The 14,915-nt window shown below is 40.6% G+C and overlaps 1 protein-coding gene across 6 annotated transcripts in view; it reads right to left on the bottom strand.

Moving 5' to 3' along the window:
* LOC125459639 (uncharacterized) overlaps positions 1–14,915 on the bottom strand; it is a 496,378-nt gene that overhangs the window by 310,107 nt on the left and 171,356 nt on the right. For 3 of the 6 annotated variants that reach the window (XM_059651677.1, XM_048546249.2, XM_048546251.2), the window contains one exon: positions 1,411–1,537. The exons of the other annotated variants lie outside the window; for them this stretch is intronic. The gene's annotated coding sequence lies outside the window, so the exon portion shown is untranslated. The remainder of the gene's footprint in view (positions 1–1,410; positions 1,538–14,915) is intronic. 6 annotated transcript variants of the gene reach the window in all.

The following is a 14,915-nucleotide window of genomic DNA, read 5'->3' as shown; positions in this document are numbered from 1 at the left end:
GACATTCACTGCCACAGAAGGCTATGGACACCAGGTCTTTGAGTATATTTTAGACAGCGATAGATTGATCCCCTTGACAATCAAGAACCTAAGTTTACAGGGAGAAAGCAGGACAATGGGGTTAAGCAACTTAACTTATGATTAAATGGCAGGGCAGACTTGATGGGCTGAATGGCCTAATTTCCGTTCCTATATATTATGGTCTTATAATATTTGGTTTTTCCAATGAACAACAAACACATGCAAAGTGGGCGTTTTTTGGTCAATAGCAGGACATTCTGTCCAGTGTGGATCAGCACCATCACAATGGAAACATTATTTGGACAAGTTCCAGATCTGTTTGAGAGTCTGCTGTTATTGCTTTGCAGGTGGTTTTCTGGCTCTGAAGTGACGAACAGTATTGACAGGATTACAACTTGGAGTGTGTAGTTACTGTTGGCAACCTCACCGTCAATGGCTGTGGACTGTGAAAATGACAGTGATCATACCATCTCCAGCAGCTCTGACAGTTTGAGTGCTTTTTGGCATGCTTGATAACAGAGCCAACCTTCTGTGTTTTAATTTCCTGTTTGACAAGTCACATGTAAGTTTTAGTTTCGACAATTGCATTTAATATTGATCTCATTTGCTTTTTGTTTAGTGTGTTGACAAGCAATTTTTTTTCTGTATTGATTTTTTGGGACATCAAATAGCTTGTTAATAGGTTGTTTAGATAGTCATAACTGATTTTGTTTTACACAGACGTAAGGATTTCAAAGATATGAGGAGCTATGAAATCAAAAAGTTAAGAAGACAGATTGGCAGACTGGGGTTGTTTCCCTTTGCAGGGGAGATTGAGCTGTCACATGATTGAGAGGTGTAAAATTGTGAAGGATGTAGACAAAGAAGGAGAAAGAAACATTTTTCTTTGACAGAGGGATCAATGACCAGGATTATAGGTTTAAGGTAAGGGGCAGAAGATTTCAATGAAATGCGAAGAAAAACATTTTTGCCCCCAAAGAGTGGTATGAATCTGAATTCATTGCCTCTAAAGGTAGTAAAAGCAGCAACTCCCCTAACATTTAAGAAGCATTTAGATGTACACTGACAATGCTGAGGCTATGGGCCAAGTGCTGGATCATGGGATTAGAACAGTTAAGTGGTTATTTTTGATGGGCACACATGCACTAGGCTGAAGGGCCTTTTTCTATCCTATGACTCCATTGTCGAGAAGTTAGGTCTTTTCCTTTTTACCTTCGGTCATTGGAAAGTTTGCCATTGTATCCTTGAAAAATTGCAGTTACTTTTGCAAATGTGGGAATAGAGGTAATGGCTTCAAATATCTACAGAAAGGCAACAGATTGGACACAGTCAGCACCATCTTGATCAGGAACAGTATAGTGCCAAATGAAAACTTCTATAATTACTCACGTTTGTATTTTATTTTCCTGATTGGGCAGTTATTTTTGCAAGGTCAATATGTGTGGACAGCAGGCAGACCTTCCTCAGCTGAGGTGCTTCAAATTTTTTTCACTCCAGTTTCAATTCAAAATGCTGTCTGCAAAAGGGAGACAAAGTACGATGTAAAGTTGCATTCTGAAAACAAACCTATCTTAGGCATCATCAGCTTGTGCATGAATATGGCAGTCTAAAGTAAACACAGTAGATAGCGAAGTTTTCAATGCACTAATGCCTCCATAGGCTAGTCATCACTAACACTTGTCAACCAAACGTTGACAATGAAGACAGCAATTTCATTCTAGTATCAGAAGGGACTGATGCTTTAATTGCACTCAGCACAAGTTCATATTTTTAATACAACCATTGGGAGGAATATTACAAAAATATGGTAATAACTTAGATGAACCTTGCAGTGAGCCAATTTGTTACTATTTTAGGAAATGTGAATCAGCTGACATGTGTTCATGCTAAATGTCAAAATGTTTGATGGTTGGCATGAATGTTGTCTAATGGGAACATGCTTCAGTCAATAACTCAATTATACAGGAGCATTGGGTACTGGGATACAAAACAAAATTCTGTTTCCTCAAAAGAAGTCTCCACAAGTATTCAAAAAACCTGAATTTCACCTTAATCACGGCAAGTTATTGAAAATGGGAAGTTTTTCATATCTTTCCTGGGAGCTGCCAGTTCACACATTTTTTTACTAGACAGAGTGCCTATACCAAAATAATCTGTCAAGCAGCTGCAAAAATTATTTTGTCCATAGTTTCATGCACTATGCTGTCCCTAAATCATCACTGATTTCATTGATTCATGTGGAGGCAAGTCTATTGTATTCAGGCCCAATTCTGAATCCTATTTAATGTTATATTTCCACGTTCATTATACTGAAAACAATTAGCTCAAAAACCAGAATTCTGCCTGAAGTACTGAAAGTTCAATCAGGAATATATAAGTCTAATGAATGAAGATCACAAGCAAGAACAATAGCAATAAAAAAATTCCAAACTGTCATTCTTCTAGATCGAGCAAGAATTACTTTGCACACGCAGAAATTCTGTTTTTTTTTTCTGGGAGCAACCGTTCTAAAATTCTTTCAGAGGTGTTGTTATCCATTTCTGAAGCAAATCTGGTATTGTTCAGCAGAGCAATATTTAAACTACAATATCAATTAGGAAAATCCAATGGCAACTTTTAACTTTTACAGCTTTATCCCCAAATTCAAATTTTAATTATTCATAAAGTATTCAAAAGTGCCCAATTCCTAAATAAAGCAAAACCCAAATGAAGTACATTTATCCACTGCTTAAATTATTAATGGTCATGGAACTGTCTATTAGCACCTCACAAGTTATTAACTAGCAATTCACTAACTAATAATGCTTTATTTTCTCACTCTGGGTCAGCGACACACTACACTAATGAAAATTTATGTTTCACTCTCAACAGATCATGACAAATCAGAATTTCATACAAATTATTCAGCTTTTTTTTGAACACTGCATAAAGAGTTAGGTCCACATTGGTTACCAATGTAAGTACTCATTTCATTATTCCAGTACCACTTTAATATTGAGTACACAAATGGAGTTCTGATTTTAAAAATGCTATTTTAAAATTTGCAAAATTGCAACTTTTTCATAATTATTAGCAATTAAACCTCTACTGTGACATAAATCACTCAAACCTAACAGTTTCAGCGAATTACAATATACAGCATTGTCCTTGAGGCATGCTGTTACTTAAATGTCGGTCTCCAAGTGAATTATTTTGATGCATTCTCAATTTTATTTGTCGAATGACATTTCCTTTTCAGGACCCAACTTGTTGTCTCAGAGAAAGGGATATAACAAGACGGCAGGTAGAGACAAAAACGATAGTGCAGAAACATCATCACAGTATCACATAGAAATGGATTAAGGGCTTGTTCCTCAAAGCCAGGAGAATTGAGTTATTAGTCTAGAAGATCCCTCACAATTGAAACTGGTGCAACTGCGGGAAGTGACAGTGAATGAAAAGAGTTCCAATGTCACTGTCTTCACCCCTTCCAATTTGCTGGGTGTGTTTCCTGATAAAGTATATAAAGTCCAATTTCGCATCCTCAGGCCTATTAATCCCGTCCCACGGAGCACATCAGTTAAAACTTTGTAGCACAATCTCTATTACAAGCAATAGACAAAGGCAAAGTTCTTCAATGGGCAGAGCTTTATGGCCTAGATATGCCCTTACCCAAGTTAAAAATGCTGGTTGGAGAACCTTCCTCAATAAGCTATCTGGAATCATACACAAGGGAGGTACAAGTAAAACTCTGAACAGGAACAAGGTACCAGACTGAGTCCCCAGCTCCTTCCTTGTGAGTCACCTGATCAGCATTCTTAAAAGGGGCAGCAACCCAATTACATGATTTACATTTACTCTTTTTCTATTTTTTCCTCTTCAAAAGCCTTTTCCAGTGTCTTCGGCAGAACGACAGTGGACCCAGCCTTCTAAGCATGTGTAGTAGCAGCAACAACAGAGGCAATGGGCGAAGCATGTGCCAGGAAGAGGCTGACCAAAACTCCAGGCCCTGGGCGATAAGACTTTAAAATCTGGAGATTTTCATTTTCTTTTGGCTATGTTTCTTTCAGTTTTTCAAATAAAATTCTGGTTTTATATTTTGTATTTTAAGAGGGCACCAGATATTGGCAATGTTGTACACTTTTCACCATACTCCTATATTCCTGTGCTTGAGTGGATGTGACAATAAAAATCTATTTCCAATTCGAATAACAATCAGATTTGAAGTGGTTGAAAGATTTCTTTAAAAACTGATCGGTTTTCAAGCTGCAGATGTTCCATTTTATTGGAGTTGTCTGATCATACCACATGGATGCCAACCACCAACATGTGAAGATGATGCGAATCACTTCGATGCAAGTGCCTGCTGGTGAGAGCTTGACCCACATTACAGATCATCAATATTCAACCAAGGACTTCAGTTAGAGATCAGAGTGGTTGCCATAAAAATCAAATTGGTTGAAGGGCCAAACAAGAGAGGATGTAAATCATCAGACTAATTGTAAGGAAGGCTCTGTCAGAAGAAACTAGACTTTACTTTCTCCTCCCATTAGCTGCGTAGAAATCAGAGGCACAAAAGATTTGTAATAATTAGTTTTGTCGAGTTGCAATTGTAGGTTTGATTCTTTAGTACCTGTTCTTAAATAAACAAATTGGGAACATACAGATTTTATTTAAAACTTTCCTCAAACAAAAGTTTCTGGATGCCGTGTAATGTACAGTTCAGTCTTCTATTAAGACTACTTGCATCTGCTTTTTTGAGATACGGAAGATATTTACGGATATAAACGCAAAAGTACTTTCATTTGAGAATTCCAAATGCTGTGCTTACAAAATTACCCAGATTCCAAAATAACAATATCAATATCTATTCACATAATTTATTTGTACTGAAAGAATAACTTTTGGTTTGGGAACTGGGTTTTTAAATGCAAAAATATGTCAATTTGAGAAATGATTTGTAAAGTTGGTAAACGCCAGAGGTAAGTACAATTTAAAGACTCGTGATTAAAGTGACTGTATTAGAATTGAGAAAACAACAAATAGGTTTCACGAAACTTGCCTTAATCTGTGGTCAATAATCGTGGTGGCCATTTAGTCTTTTTAACAAGTCACTTCAGTACATGAAATTATCAGGCATTAGAATCAGATGATGGAATTTGAACAGTCACAGTATGAACAGACTATGACTATATCACGAACAAGAGGAAGTAGCGAAGAGAGTGCTTAGATCATTATGACAGCTATATAATCCATTAGAAAACAACCTTTAAGAAATACTACTAATAACTAGTTAAAACAATTGCAATTTTTCTGCAAGAAATGAAGGGCGATATCTGCAATTTTGCTACTGTCACAAGGTGACAAAATGTCACGTACAGCAGCAGTTTATATTATGATGAACCAATGCTACTTGCAATACCAATCCTCAGACGGTTATTGAAGCTGTGAGTTCAATATTTGAAACCATTAGTTAGCATTTATCATCATGTATATTTTCATTTCATTTCACAAAGCTCTTAACTCATCCGTAGATATCATTGTCCTTAAAATTGCTTAATTATTCAGAGCTATCTTCAATAAATGTGGTTACTGGCCAGTACTGTCATAATCTATGCAAAAAGCAACAGCAGTAATGTTAAAGCTGAAACAATTATTTTAATGATTTGTCATAAATGTTTTTCGAAGGAAAAAGACATTATAGCAGTCTTGTGTTCGACTCCTGCAGTTACAATCACGGGGTTGAATGGCCATTACACTAAGTTAGTGAAGGCATTGTTAATGTTGCAACAGATTACATTACTTACTAGCTTATCTTATGTGAAACTCTTTGATGTGTTATGAAGGATTTGATAGACTGCTGTATAAATGCAACCCATTATATTTCATGTATTATTTTAAGAGCTGTCAGAAGTTTTATTTCAAGGCCTGAACAACAGTCAAGGGGAACTTATGAATAGTTCTAAAGTGACACACTCATGATTCATTAAGTTATTTGTTAGCTTCATCGTGGCCATCTTCTCTGCTGTTACATATTAAAATGCAGAGTTAGCCATACAACTAAAAACATAAGATTGGAGTTACTAAAAACATATGATACATTATTCATGTGAGTGCACTCTTTTTGAAATATTTCCCTCTGTTACCATATATTCCCATTAGGACTACCAAGTGTGATTTAATATATCCCCTAAAATTTGATCACATCGCATTCAAATCAGAAGATAGTATTGGTGATCCTCAATCACATCATGTTTGATCACATGAAATTTGTCTACCTTTTGTAAGTGTTATCATTTTTCCTCATTCAGGGAATAAATATCCCCAAACACTGAATAAAATTTTTTTTTTGTTTTACAGAGAAATGAATAACAGAATTTATAAATCAAATACTGTAAGCTTTACAAAACTTCAAATAAAAACCACTTCAGTGTTGTTTCTACAGTGTCAGCTGCAATACGAAATCAATGGTGAAAATTGATGGGGTTTTCAGGAAGTGGGGGCAAGACCAGAGAATGATGAGGGATGTTAGGAGTAGAGCTTTGTTACCTTTCTAAAGCTATGGAATTCCATCAATAGCAGGAAAGGTGAAGGACAGCTTTCACATCCAGACTGTCTTCCCATTATCCTTTCTCTGGTATGTAGATGAATATCTGTTACAAAGGAAGATCACTCAGAAAACAACAGTGCAGGCTGGTGTCAGGGGCTTTCCTAATCAGCCACACCATTGCCTATCCCCACAAAGACCCACACCTCCAATCCCTACAGATAACAACACTCAGGCCTGAACCAACCCCAAATCACTGAAGCCTGCCCAACTCCATCAACCTGCTGACCCTACGCCGAGGCTGCAGTCTAAGCTGCTTCCCTGGCTAAAATAAAGAACTGGAGATGCTAGAAGGATCACCGGACCTGAAACATTAGACCTACTTTCTCTGCACAGATGCTGCCAGATCAGCTGAGTTTTCCCCGCAATTTCTCTTTCTGCATTTCTAGCGGTTCACTGCTCCTGATTGGTCAACAGTTTGTGTAGATATCCTGATAGCAGCTCATTAGGGTCAGAGTCCATCAAAATAGCTGCCTACAGGTGGCATTCTGCTTTTTGGCCCAACACTGAAATCACTGCTACCCAGACAAATTCAGCTCCAAGCTGAACAACAGCTATTTATGTCAATTCTAACTAGAGTTTTCATGTGACTCCATGACTCTTTAAAATACGTTGCTCGTTAATTGAAGTCTAAAACCAAACCAAATTCAAAGTTACTGATTCCATCAGTCCACTCTAAAGGCTGGCTGCAGAGAATGAGTTTAAGTCCTCGGATACTGGTGATCGCTCCTGTCATAAAATGCTTTATACAGTATCACATATTACGGGCTGACATAAACTGCCCAACTGTCCCACCTGTTGTTCTCTCTTCTACCCCTAGTTGCTCTTGCTTTGGAGAGAGGAAGGTAGGAAAGATGATGGTTATCGCTATCTTCAGAGGAGTACCCCAATGAAGGACAATCGCCCCACCCCTACTCCCACCCCAAAATGTTACTGTTATTATCAGCTTTCCTGCAAGCCCCTTTGGAAAAAATTTTAAAAACTGCTGCCTCTCTCCCCCACCTGCCCGTGCCAACTGTATTATGATGTGAGCAGCATATTAGCAGGGCCAACTGGATTGATAACAAGCTCAACTGACCCTTAATTATTCATTTAATTATAGCAGATGGCCAGCAAATTTCAGCACCTGCTGTGTTATGGGTGAACTTGGAGGTGGATACGATGGTGGTGGTCTAGGTACCACCCTATTTTATGCAACTCCCCCAATCCTCTGCCAAAAAAAAAATACCTGGTGAGGGCACGTCAAGTTTGAGCCACCGACCATCACAAACAACATCAAAGTGGTGTGCTGTAACTTGTGAGGAGATCAGCAAAGTTCTAACAACACTACTTCATTCCAAGCCACAGTATTATTTGTAAAGCTCAGTAAAGTAGTTGTCCAATTTGTTAGACTCCTGCCCAAAGCATGAGCAATAGAATCTCAATTCTCATCTGCTGTGCACAGCTTCCCAGGCAAATTAATTCGTTCTTTTATCCTTCATGCTACAGCTCCCTATCTCATGTCCAAGAATGCTCTGAACAGAGCTCGCTCACTTCCAGTTTGCCTCCTTCCTGAAACCAGAGTCCTCAGTGCTAGGACATAGTGCTTTGGTAGGTAGAATTGAACTTCAGAGGTACAGAATGAGTACTGGCACAGTGCAGGAGAAAGCTCTTGACCCATTGTGCCTGCACCAGTTCTGTTACCTAGTGTCAATCTCCTGCCTTTTCTCCACATTTCTGAACAACATTTCTATCCAAATACTCAGCTAATGCCCTCTCTAATCTCTCAGTTGAATTGGTCAAAATGTTTCTAAACAGTGCATCCCATACTCTAATGACTCACTGTGTGAAAAAGTCTGTCAGCAATTTAGAAATCTCCATTCTTTCAGACCAAAATTGGCTGAAGTTATATTTCAATGAGGAAAATTGGTTTTAAGAATTAATAAAGGTTTCAAATCTAGCATGATTAGTTTATTCATCATAAGTCTGATCTATGATAGTAGAAGTAGTTAAAAAACGGAGTCCACATTTCTGGTGGAAATGCATTGGATGCATGCACAAATAATGGACAGCTGGCCTCCCTGGATAATGTGAAACTTGCTCATCATGCTATTTTTAAGTTGCTCACTCTGTCACTTCCTAGAGTACAGGAAGAGGCACTGATTAGTATGGGCCAGGTAATTCCGTGAGACTGCTGCTGGCAATTAGACGAGAACAGCTTTTGAAGAGAAATTCAAAGCATAGCAATGTGCATAGATATTAGCAGCAAAAACTTGGAAACAACTTTGTCTCTTGATCATGATTCTTTGGAGATACAGTGAAGGAGACTTTAGACACTTAGAACAGAAGTACACCCATCTACCAGGGAGGATATATAGTACGTTTGAATCAAGGTAGAAGAAAGCATTTTGTGTGTGTGCAGGACTTTGGATCAAATACACAAAACCATTTTCTGGTCAAATGCCAATACCATCCAAATTTTGGAAGTTAGTTTTGAATTACATAATGCATGCTTCAGGAATTTTATAGGCCATTTCAGACTGACAAGTTTATGACCATTTCCAGAATATGTAGTATTGACTAGCGTGAGGTTTGTGTGCTCTAAAACCTGAACATTAAGGAAGTAAAGGATCTTTTCGTCAGTGGAGTTGGGGCTACTTTATAAACATTGTGCTTTCTGTAGAGCTGAGGAATGTCAGTAATCTATTTCACCTCCACACAGTGCCTAGTGATGGTTTAAAAGGATTCAGTTGCACCATGTTTAATACATGAGCATTCTGATATCAACATGAAAAATTGTTCCTTTAATAGCAGATGTGAGTTGGTATAGTTCAATGCCAGCCTTCTGGTGATATAGGAGAACCAGCTCTCCAATGAAACATCCTGAAAAACCTCCCTGGCCCTGTAAGTCTGATCCCAAGCTGCAAATGTATGAGTACAGAATACTTGGTGTGTTACTTCGACTATCAGCCTTGGCCCCTTAGGAATTTCCCCTCCTCCTTCCACATCTTGCAACACTTTATAATTGCTCATTCTATCCATTTTGTTTGAAAAGCTGTTTATATAAAAGTAAAGCAAAGAAAAATAAAATTAACCCATAGTCATAATTAAAGTAATAGACCAGAGCAAGGAAAGTTAGAGGCTCCCTATCTGTTACTACTATTGGTTACAAGGCAAAAAAAGAAACTGATGTAAGATTAATTCTATTCGACAAACACAATTTTAAGGACATCATTGAAAAAACAGTCAATAAAGCTTTCCTGCTCCTCTGATGCTGCTTGGCCTGCTGTGTTCATCCAGCTCCATACCTTGTTATCTCAGAAAGCAGAGAGAGTTGTGATAAATGAGTCTTGCTAACATAGGCCAAAATTTGGCAGATTAAGTTTAATGTGGATAAGTGTCAGGTTATCAATTTTGGTCAGAAGAATACAAGGCAACTTATAATCGAACCGGAGAGAAACTTCAGGGTGCTTCAGCCCAGAGTTGCCCTTCTGCATGAATCAAAGAAAACTAGAATGCAGGCACAGCAGATAATAAGGAAGGCAAATGGAATTTTGGCACTTATTACTCAAGGGACAGAGTGAAAAGGTAAGGAAACCTTGCTGCAACTGAATTAAGCATTAGTGAGACCAAACCTGGAGTATTAGATACAATTTGGTCACCTTATTTGAGGATGAATGTAGTGACTTTGGAAACAGTTCAGAGGAGATTCACTGGATTGATTCCAAAAGGTGAGGGAATTATCTTATGAAGAGAGATTGAGCAGTTTAGGTCTGCACGGTCTGGAGTTTAGAGAGATGAGAGGAAATCTAATGGAGACATATAATATGCTAAAGGGATTGACAATGTAGACATAGAAAGGATGTTTCCCCATTTTGGGCAATCTAGAATGAGAAGCCATAGTTTTATGTTAAGGAATAGCAGATTTAAAACGGAGATGAGGAGAAATTACTAGCATTATAAGAAGGATGTGGAAGCTTTGGAAAGGGTGCAGAGGAGATTTACTAGGATGTTGCCTGGTATGGAGGGAAGGTCTTACGAGGAAAGGCTGAGGGACTTGAGGCTGTTTTCATTAGAGAGAAGAAGGTTGAGAGGTGACTTAATTGAAACATATAAAATAATCAGAGGGTTTGATAAGGTGGATAGGGAGAGCATTTTTTCTAAGATGGTGACGGCGGGCACGAGGGGGCATAGCTTTAAATTGAGGGGTGAAAGATATAGGACAGATGTCAGAGGTAGTTTCTTTACTCAGAGTAGTAAGGGAATGGAATACTTTGCCTGCAACGGTAGTAGATTCGCCAACTTTAGGTACATTTAAGTCGTCATTGAACAAGCATATGACGTACATGGAATAGTGTAGGTTAGATGGGCTTGAGATCAGTATGACAGGTCAGCACAACATCGAGGGCCGAAGGGCCTGTACTGTGCTGTAATGTTCTATGTTCTACATCACTGAAAAGGGTCGTAAATTTGTGGAATCACCACACCAGAATGTCGTGGATGCCAGGACATTGAATAAATTCAAGGAGGGAATAGACAGATTTTTAAATTAGTAATGGGTTGAAAGGTTGTGAATAGTGGACAGGAAGTGGAGTTATGGATGAATCAACACAAAAAACAGTTATGTCAGCCCTTGTCTGCAAAGTTTCGATGTGACAGTTTCTCATACCAATGCACAGTGACTAAAATGGTATAAATTGTACTATTTTTAAAACACTTGCAAATGAAATGCAAACATTACAAATGGTACAACACAAAAATAAGAAAATATAATATATGACAAGCTTTTATCAGTAGTCGAAGAGACAATATTCTAAATGTAAAAGTAAGGGCAGACTGTGTTTTAGTTCCTTATTAAACTTAATGAGTTGTGTTACATCCAAGGTTAGAATGGTGTATCAATTCCTTTCGAGTCTCATTCATCCTCTGGGTAATAACAAATTTTAAATGTAACGAGAGTGGTTAAATTTTGTAGGTTTTAAACTGTATCTGGTTTAGCATTAGAAACAATCCTGCCATGCTTCTTCAGTCAAAAAATAACAAGATTACTACAAATAAAACTTAAATATGCTAAGAATATTTACTGAGGAAAAAAAGGCTTCAATTGCACAAAGATGGATATTCTAACATCTGAAACTTAACACATGGCAAAATCCCAGTGAAGTGACAGATAACGGTTGATCACCAGTCAGTATCAATCAATAGCGAATGCAATCAAAATAGATCCCATGGATTACCCCCAACCGCTGACTTTAGTGACACAGTGGATCATTCAAATTTCACAGCCATCATGATTTTTCATTTTTTATTAACTTGCCTTAATGTTTTCAAGAGCTGCTCCATCCTGGGCTGCCTCAATGGTTTCATGTTCTGGTGGTTTAATTTCCTTTTTCTGGGGCCTAGGATCTTCTAGATTCTGGAAAACTGCCCTCCAACACTTGCTTCAGAGATAGTAGGAACTGCAGAGGCTCAGCCAGTAGCTCCAGAGGAGACAGTAACACCCAGCCCTGCTGAATCCTCACCATTGCCCCCAGACCTCCCCCTTACTGAGGACGAACAGTCAATCCTCAGTAATGGGCTCACCTTTGTCCCCCGCCACCCACACATCAACGAATACTGCTCACGCTTAGACGCTGAACAGTTTTTCCGCTGCCTCCACCTCTGCGCTTACTTCTTTAATCATGAGCCTAACCCTCCCCCTACTGACCCATTCTCCCACCTCCAAAGCACCCCATCCTCCTGGAGGCCTCCTACCCTCCCTCGACCTCTTCATCTCCAACTGCTGTTGTGCCATGAATCGCCTCAACCTCTCCAACCCTCTCACCCACTTTCAACCTCTCCCCTGTGGACCGTGATCCCTCCACTCCAATGCCAAATTCACCATAAAACCTGCGGACAAGGGAGGCGCAGTTGTAGTATGGCACAATGACCTCTACATCGCCGAGGCCAGGCGTCAACTCTCCGACACCACCACCTACCGCACCCCTGATCATGACCCCACCTCCGACCACCAAACCAACATCTCCCAAACCGTCCAAAGCCTCATCACTTCAGGTGACCTCCCACCCACAGCCTCCAACCTCATGGTTCCCCAACCTCACACCACCTGTTTCTATCTCCTTCCCAAAATCTACAAACCCGACTACGCTAGTCGACCCAGTGTCTCCACCTCTCCTGCCCCACCGAACTTATCTCCACCTATCTTGACTCCAATTTCTCCCCCTTAGTCCAGGAACTTCCTACCTATGTCCATGACACCACCCATGCCCTCCACCTCCTCCAAAACTTCCAATTCCCTAGTGCCCAACACCTCATCTTTACAACGGACGTCCAGTCACCAGACACCTGCATTCCCCATGCAGATGGCCTAAAGGCCCTCTGGTTCTTCCTGTCCTGCAGGCCCGACCAGTCCTCCTCCAGCGACACCCTCCTTCGCTTAACCGAACTCGTCCTCACCCTCAACAACTTCTCTTTCAATTACTCCCACTTCCTACAGACAAAGGGGGTGGCCATGAGTACCCGCATGGGCCCAAGCTATGCCTGCCTCTTTGTAGGTTATGTGGAACAATCCCTCTTCTGTAGCTACACTGGCCCTAAATCCCACATCTTCCTCCGTTACATTGATGACTGTATTGGTGCTGCTTTGTGCGCCCACAAGGAACTTGAACAGTTCCTCCACTCCACCAACATCTTCCACCCCAACCTTAAATTCACCTGGATCATTTCTGATACCTCTGTCTCCTTCCCGGACCAGGAACCAACCTGGAAACCAATACCCATTTCAAGCCCACTGACTTCCACAGCCACCTAGAGTACACCTCCTCCCACCCACATTCTTGCAAAAATGCCATCCCCTATTCCCAGTTCCTTCGCCTCCGCCGCATCTGCTCCCAGGATGAGGCATTCCACTCCCATACATCTCAGGTGTCCTCGTTTTTTAAGGAACCCAGCTCCCCACCCCTCAGTGTTTGAGAATGCCCTCGACTGTGTCTCCTGCATTTCCCGCAACTCATCCCTCACACCCCCTCCCCGCAATAACATCCAAAACAGAATCCCCCTCATCCTCACATCCCACCCCACAAACATCTGGTTCCGACACATCATCCTCTGACATTTCCGCCATCTGTAATCTGACCCCACCACCAAAGACATTTTTCCCTCCCCACCTTTGTCTGGTTTCCGGAGGGACCACTGTCTGGGATTTCCTTGTCCGCTCCACACTTCCCTCCAACCCCACCACTTTTCCCTGCAACCACAGGGAGTGCTACACCTGCCCCTAAACCTCCCCCCCACCACCCATCCCAGGCCCGCAGAAGACTTTCCACATCAAGCAGATGTTCACCTGCACACCTGCTAATGTGGTGTATTGTACCGGCTGTTCCTGTTGTGGCCTCCTCTACATCGGGGAAGCCAAGGAGAAGCTTGGGGACCACTTTGCAGAACACCTACACTCTGTTTGCAATAAACAACTGCACCTCCCAGTTGTGAGCCATTTCAACTCCCCCTCCCATTCCTCAGACGACATGTCCATCCTGGGCCTCCTCCAGGGCCACAGTGATGCCACCCAAAGGTTGCAGGAACAGCATCTCATTTTAAACTTGAGAACCCTGCAGCCCAATGTTATCAATGTGGACTTCACAAGTTTCAAAATCTGCTCCCCCCACCACCCACCCCCACAACCGCATCCCAAAACCAGCCCAGCTTGTCCCTGTGAATCTGTCATTTGGACACAGGCACAAGATGGCTGCTGGTGCAAGTTAGCAACAAAATGGCTTCTAGCCTGGGAACTGTAAATTCTGCTAGAGCTGCTTTTTTAGCCTGGGAACTTTGAATTCTGCTAGGGCTGCAGTATAAATAACGCAGCAATGATGAGATAATGCAGTACTAACCATTCTAGCTGACCTTCAGTACTGAATGTTATGGCGCTGTATGGCGAGACAAAAAGTAACCTAAGCATTGTGACATAAGTTGTTTACTAGTTATTACTGTTGGATTATGTAACTGTCAATGAAGCAACATCATGTATTGACTGGTAATCGTTTGAATACACTATGTGATCACGCTATGCACCCTGCTTTAAGAAAAATATAAAATGTCTTTTTATTAACCTGTGGTGCGCAGCTCCTCCATGAACTACAGAAGTGCTTAACTTCTGTGATTCTGGGTGATCTGTACCCAGCCGTAAGAAGAAATAGAGTAAAGTTTTGAAGACCCAGACCAACTGCGAGTGTTCATTGACCACTCACAAAATTGAGACACCCCGCCGGGGTCGAGATTTACAGTCCCTGCCTCCCTAACCTGTACTTCCTCCCACCTCATGCCCCACCCC

Source organism: Stegostoma tigrinum, chromosome 16 (assembly GCF_030684315.1).
Source record: "Stegostoma tigrinum isolate sSteTig4 chromosome 16, sSteTig4.hap1, whole genome shotgun sequence".
Lineage (NCBI taxonomy): Eukaryota > Metazoa > Chordata > Chondrichthyes > Orectolobiformes > Stegostomatidae > Stegostoma > Stegostoma tigrinum.
Note: the sequence above shows the minus strand (reverse complement) of the source record. Positions and strands in the feature narration are given on the sequence as shown.